The sequence below is a fragment of the Corvus hawaiiensis genome, chromosome 23 (genome assembly GCF_020740725.1).
Source record: "Corvus hawaiiensis isolate bCorHaw1 chromosome 23, bCorHaw1.pri.cur, whole genome shotgun sequence".
Taxonomy (NCBI): Eukaryota; Metazoa; Chordata; class Aves; order Passeriformes; family Corvidae; genus Corvus; species Corvus hawaiiensis.
Window position 1 is genome coordinate 2536073 of NC_063235.1, and position 6530 is coordinate 2542602.

Consider the following 6530-nt stretch of genomic DNA (forward strand, 5'->3'; position numbering starts at 1 on the left):
GGCTAATTAATGAAATACTAGTACCTTCCCCTCCCCACCTCTCTGAACCTGGTGAGACGAACTGCATCATGAAAAGCAATATACTATTGACCTGTTTGGGTTATACCTATTTAAAAATCCATTTTTTTACCTTTTTCAGAATGTTTTTCCTATTGTATCTGTCAGCTGGGGTTGGCTTCCCCAAAAGCTGCAGAGTCGCTAGTGAGAAGTTTGGCATAACAGCTTCAGTGGACTATGGAGAGCTGACATAAATATTAGGACAACTCTGTATTCTGAAGGGAACAGATGAGGGTTTAAATTCATGTCTCTTGAGTTTTATTCTGCATTTTGGTGCACTAACTATGCCATGTAATCTCAGCCACAGAGCCTCTGCCCAAGCACCTGTAAGGGAGGCGATTTGTTGTGAGACTGGGAATGCAGTGATTTGGACCTCTGTGATCTACCACGCCACAGAGAGAGGAGTTACAAACTCTCTGGAGTCCCTCAGGGCTGCGGTGTGCAAGTAGGTACCTTGTTACATCACGCAGCTTTCTTGCCCATCAGCACTCTCTGAAACACGTCTCTCTTTCCTCACCTTTCAACTTTGCATCAGTTTCAAGGGGGATCCTACACTGGTAGATGTGTTAGGCCTTACCCCCCAGTTCATCAGCCCATGCCGTTTTCTGGAGAGGAACATCTGGTGAAGTAACTCCTCTGCAGTGACCCTGAACTCCTGTTAGGTTATGGCAGTGGAAGTACACGTGAGGACAGGCAGCTCTAGATCTGATGGAGCAAGAAAGCTGGGAGAGAAACCCCTTTTAGCAGTGGTCTGACTGGCATTTAGTGATTACAAAGCCATGCCCACAGACTGGCTGCTGGAGAGGCTGAATGGATTTAACAGTGCTGTGGCATAAAGCAGTTTCCCTCCTGCTTCCTCCTCTTTTCTCTTTCACTGTCTCAGGCATGTTGGGGAGTCATTCAGCTTGTTACCTCACCAGCCTGTGTTTTTGTTCTGAGCCTCTCTGAGTCTACCTTACCAAGGTGAATGGCTTCTGAGTGAAAAAATGCCCAAATCACCACCAAGCAAATGGAAGTAGTACTGAGAAGGGAGGGAGGTAGGTATGGTGTCTTCTCCCATCACTTGATGGGCCCTTTGATAAATTAGAAAAGTCTCTATCTTTATTCAGCTGGCATCATAATTGACTTTGCAGTCATCTTCCCACTAGGAATCCCACTTTGCTGTGAACCTTAGTATGTCTGTTCTATTAGAGTGTCTGTTCAATTCCTCCTCAGGATGAGGTTTCTTTACTGTGATCCACCCACTGACCTCCTCTTCCAGGTAGTCCCAAATCTCCCTGAAACAAGTTTGCTTTAGTTTAATGTCAGTGACACTGGCCATTCCTAGTTAGCAGGCACTGCTTTATTTCCTTGGTGGTGCAAATACCTCTGCCTAGCAAAAGACCCTTCTCCTGAACTTGTTTCTAGAAATCACAAGCACCTCACCCTCCCCTCTTGTGCTGACCAGATGCAATTCTGTGAGCAACTGAGCTCCTACAAGAGCTCCCAGCACCTGTGGTCACAGCACCCTGATTCTTTTCTTGTGCTGGTTCTGGTGTTCTTTAAAACCTTTTATGCACAGACTCCATTTCAGAAATGTCTTTTCCTATTCCCTGAGGTTGGTAAGAAGCATGAGTTTGTGCCTGACCACTAAAAGATGGCTCAAGGTAAATGCTTGAGGGGGACCTCTGCCTTTTGGCAAAGGAGATGTTAAATCATCTTCTTTTGTGTAGTTTCATTATCAGTGCATCTCTTCAGAAGTATTTTTTTTCTTCTATTGAACTTTGAACTGTTTCAGCAATTACCAAATGACATAGATGTTGCTTGTTCCTGATTCCTGTAACACAGCAGTTACCCAGCACAGGTGAGTGTACTGGGTCTGCTGTGCATGGCTAAAGGTTTTCTCTAAGTGGAGTCAATACCACCAGCTTGCACGCTTGTAACGTGTTCATTTCTGCAGCTCCTTTGACAGTGCTTATGATTAAAACATGAGATGAAATATGTCCAATTTACAGACAGACCTCTTACTAGAAGTGTTTTAACTACAAGACAGAAAAAAAAGATTTAATATTATTTAAGATGCATTTGGTCTGATGGACATTTCACCAGCAGGATTTGGTGTTCTGGAGATCACTGCAATAGCGTAGGGCTCCTGACAAACGACATAAGCACTTGCATGACTTCAGCAAGCAGTTTGGGTTCAGTCACCACTTCCAGGGCCAGTGCATGGAGACCATGCCAGCTACAGACTGTTTGCTGCAGGATTCCAGAGCACGAATGCTGGGGATGTTGGGGTTTTAGGAGTTCTTCTGTTTTCTTTTTCTCTTAAAGAATTTTCCCCATACATGTTCCCCATACAGGGGGACAAATTACTGGGTGCTTAAGGAAAACAAAAGACCTGGCCATAGGTGGAGGGGTCCAACTGTACTACTCTCTTTCACCTGGGCTTGTGGGCAGTTAGTTCCCGGCGTTTGGACAGAGAGAGAGGCTGTAAGGAATTCGTCAGCACTGGAGACTTCTGCTTTTTTGTCTGTCTTCCTTCTACCGGAGAAACCCCGGGATTCCCAAGTCCGCCTTTCCCTGCCCCGCTGGGAGCCGGGCTGTGCCGGAGCCCTGCCCCCGCCGTTGCTTCGAGCTTTCGCTGCTCTGTAGCCCTGCACGCCCTGCCTGCCGAGACCTCTGGGGGGTTCCCACCGCAGCTCCGGAGTTCGATACATCTCGTCTGCCACCCAGGATTTGTGCTCGTCCCTGCCGTTCCAGCCTGCCGCTCCAGCCTGCCGTTCCAGCCTGCTGTTCCCGAGGATCCAGCCGGACACCGGGATCGGCTGCCCAGGGGTTTGTGAAGCCTTTGTCCCATCCCTTCCGGGGATCCCAGGGCACCGGTGCCGCGTGCTCCCCGAGCTCGCTCCGGAGCGCCCCCTGCAGCCGCGGGGGAACCATCGCACCTGCCCTGCTCACCGGGAGCCGCCAGCGCCCCTGCCGGCTGCGAGCAGAACTGCACCCGAGGGGAAAGGGCCTGACAGCCGAGAAGGCTGGCACTGGGTTTGTGATTGTTTGCTGTTACTGCCATAGTTATTGTTGTTTGTTTGCCCTGTTATACACACATATATATAAAATAGTAAACCACTGTTATTCCTATTCCTCATATCTTTGCCTAAAAGCCCCTTAATTTCAAAATCATCATAATTCAGAGGGAAGGGGGTTGCAATTTTATTTTTCTTCCATTTCAAGGGAGACTCCTGCCTTCCTTGGCAGACACCTGTCTTTCAAACCAAGACAGGGGAGTAAAACAAGATTATACCTTGGACCTTGGTGATTGCTGGGGAGTTAAAAAGGCACAATTTGTCTAGAGACCTTTCCAGGACTCCCCCTCAGTCCATGTGACCTGGAAGGCAGGGCTTAGTTGTCCTTTGGAAAGCTACAAACTGCCATCTGCTTCCAGGCAGTTCTGGTTCAGAGCAACCAAAACCCAAAGTTGATGTTTGAAACTGGTAAGGCTGCAAGGACAGTGATGAACTCAGATAACAGGCCATAGAGGGGCTAATTATTCTGGGTTTCCTCAATCGCTCTGGAACGGTTGATGGCATGACTAGTCCCCTGCCTTGTCCCACAGGCACAGGGGTACATAAAGGAAGGGATTCTTCTCTCTTCTCTGCCAGGACTGGTGCATCTTGGTTATTTACTAGTTCTCCAGGGTTGAACTGACCCTGTTCACAGCACCCTGACTTCCCATAGCCTCCTACAACACAGCTCCATTAAGAGTTTTACTTCTTGGAGCAGCCTTTATGTCTTCATTGAGATGCTTATCCTTCCTTAACACCAGATCCTCTGTCTGTACTGTGCTTCTAAAGATCCTTGCCCAACACTGCTTGGCCACTGCAGGAGCAAGTGCACTTTGTTTTCTGCTAAAACTGAGCTGGTGATTTTTGCTGCAGCAAACAGAAGCTATTTCCCAAGTTGCTCGCTTTGTGCTGCATCCTACACAAATGTGATGGAAATTGCCAAGAATCCTTGGCTCAGGGATGGGGAAAAAAAGGAAAAGAAAGCAGAGTGAGATCCAAGATCTTTAGCAAGCTGGTTTTAGTGCAAGGCAGTCTAGTCTCTTTGGGCCTTTTTGCCACACTCAACCTCCCCACTCTGGAGCAGATAAAGGGAATGAGGCAAGACAAAGACAAAGCATATGTGTGTGTTTTCCTAAAAATCAAATACACTGGCTATGTACAAGGCAAAATAAACATATGCGCACAGGATAGTAACAGTAGCATGGCCTCTGCAGGCAGAAATTTTCCTGAGCATTTCCCTGCTGTAGAGGTGGTGGAACACACTGGGGGTGCTCAGAAAGTTCCTTACTGATAAATAATGCTTGAAGATTTTTTAAGATAGACCTCTCCCTGGAAGCCTGTGATTCAGCAAACAAGTAAGCTGCATGCAGAGCACCAGAGAACAAGATATTTGCTGGAGGTAAGCACATCTGTGACATACTATCCATAATATGCTGCACTGATGATTGGTCTCAATAAGAAGTCTAGAGCATCAGGAAATGTCATATTCCATATATAAGTTAACGGCTCACATGCAAATTACAGCAGATTCAACTCTCTCATCTTGCCACCGACGTGGAACACACAGGAGTTTCAGTCCAAGTGTGGAAGAGAAGTGACAGACTGATGGGAACATGCTGAGCCTCAGCAAAACTCAACCTCTGGCCCCTGAACATAGGAAAATGTCATCAGGTTGCAGAGCAAATATATAGAGCTACGGAAAAGCTGGATCCCTTCACTTTTTTGCTCTGTCCCCTCATGGGTTTGCTCACCGTTTCCCCCTGCAGGACTCGCATGTGCTGAGGGAGCAGAGCAGGGCAGCCTCCTTGCGAGAGCCAGGCTCTCCCTCTGCATGGTCAGGGCCAGCGGGACTGTCCTGCCCTCCCAGCTCTCAGCAGCTGAGATTAACCCTTTCCTCGGTTCCAAGATGATTTTTGTTCTGCCTTGGCCCAGGACTAAATCAGGTCTTGTGTGTACCTGTTTAGTTCCAATCAAAGAGAGCTGTCAAGTAGTCTCATTCTGGGATTCTCTATCAAAAATTAAAATTGAGAAATCTAGCAAAAAAATTAATTTTCCTCTCATCTCAGAGCATCTAGGGCCTCCTCTCAGGCACAGCTTGCTGTCTGGCATTATCCCCAACTACCTGAAGGCTATAGCTTCTTCCTGACTAGAGGTGTCCAAAGTTCAGATCATTTTGGGCTGAGGCTGTAGTGTGGAACATGAGACCAAAGAACAGAGCACTGCAAAGCACACAGAACCCAGGGTGGTAGTTGTTGGAGATATTCTGGAAATTATTCTCAATTTATTACACTGCAGAAACGTACATACCTCAATATATATTTTGCTCATTAGCCTCATCATGTTCAGTTGCTAGCTGACGGGACATATGTCATTATACTCCATAATTCACTCCCGGAATCTGTATTATAAAAAATGTAAGAGCCTTGTGGGACATTTATTAAGCACCACTAAAGATGCTCAGCTCCCTCAATTCCTCTCAATATTTGTGTTGCGAGAACTCCTTTAACCCATCATTCTTAACTCCCAGAAAAAACGCTGCAGTGATCTGGGATGGACAAGGCAATGAATGATTACCCCTTCTTCCACCTCTACACCACAGTAGACCCTACGTCCACCACTGAAGAGCTGGCTCTACTGCCAAATCTCAAGAGGGAAGTCACTGAGGCAGTACCAATTCTACAAGAGAAGGAGCATGTCTACCACCAGACAGGTTCAGCAAGACAGACTGAACACCTCCAGAATCTGCACAAGCTTGCCTCCAGCTTCTGGTTTGGAAACGCTGGACATCGCACACCATTTTTTCCCATGCCCCACATTACCAGTGGTGGGATATCACACATACATGATTCACCACACAGGCACATGCCATCTTCAGGAGAGTAATTTGGGGGTGAAGGTACTGGAAGAACCTTCTCTGAGAGTTATGTGAGCTGCTACTTTTGTTTACCAGACTCCATATGCACAGTTCACATGACCGTATGAAGACATGCAGGTTCTCTGGGTTCAGCTTGACACAGCACTCCGGGACTCACACTGACCCAACCCAGCATACATTGACTTTCATGTTATGCAACAGCACGTCAAGCACGTGAAGCCAGCACACCATCGGTGCCGACGGGCTGATTTCTTCCTGACTTATGTATTTATTGTGACAAGTCTGCACTCATCGAGAGCCTGATTAAGAAAACCTGGTAAGGAGGCAAGTAAGACTTAATCACCGATTAATTACAGATTAGCAGCTGCAGAGCCCCGCACACCAGCGTCCTGAGATGAGCCTAACCCGCAGCTCCTGCAGTCGCATAGCTTCTCCTCCTTGCCTCGTGCTTGCAGGGCAACGCAGCCAGACCCGGTCCGGAGGCTCACACGAGGCACGGCTCGGAAAGCGCGACCACGGGCAGACAGAGCTGCGTGCGGGGTCCTGGGCGCAGCGCG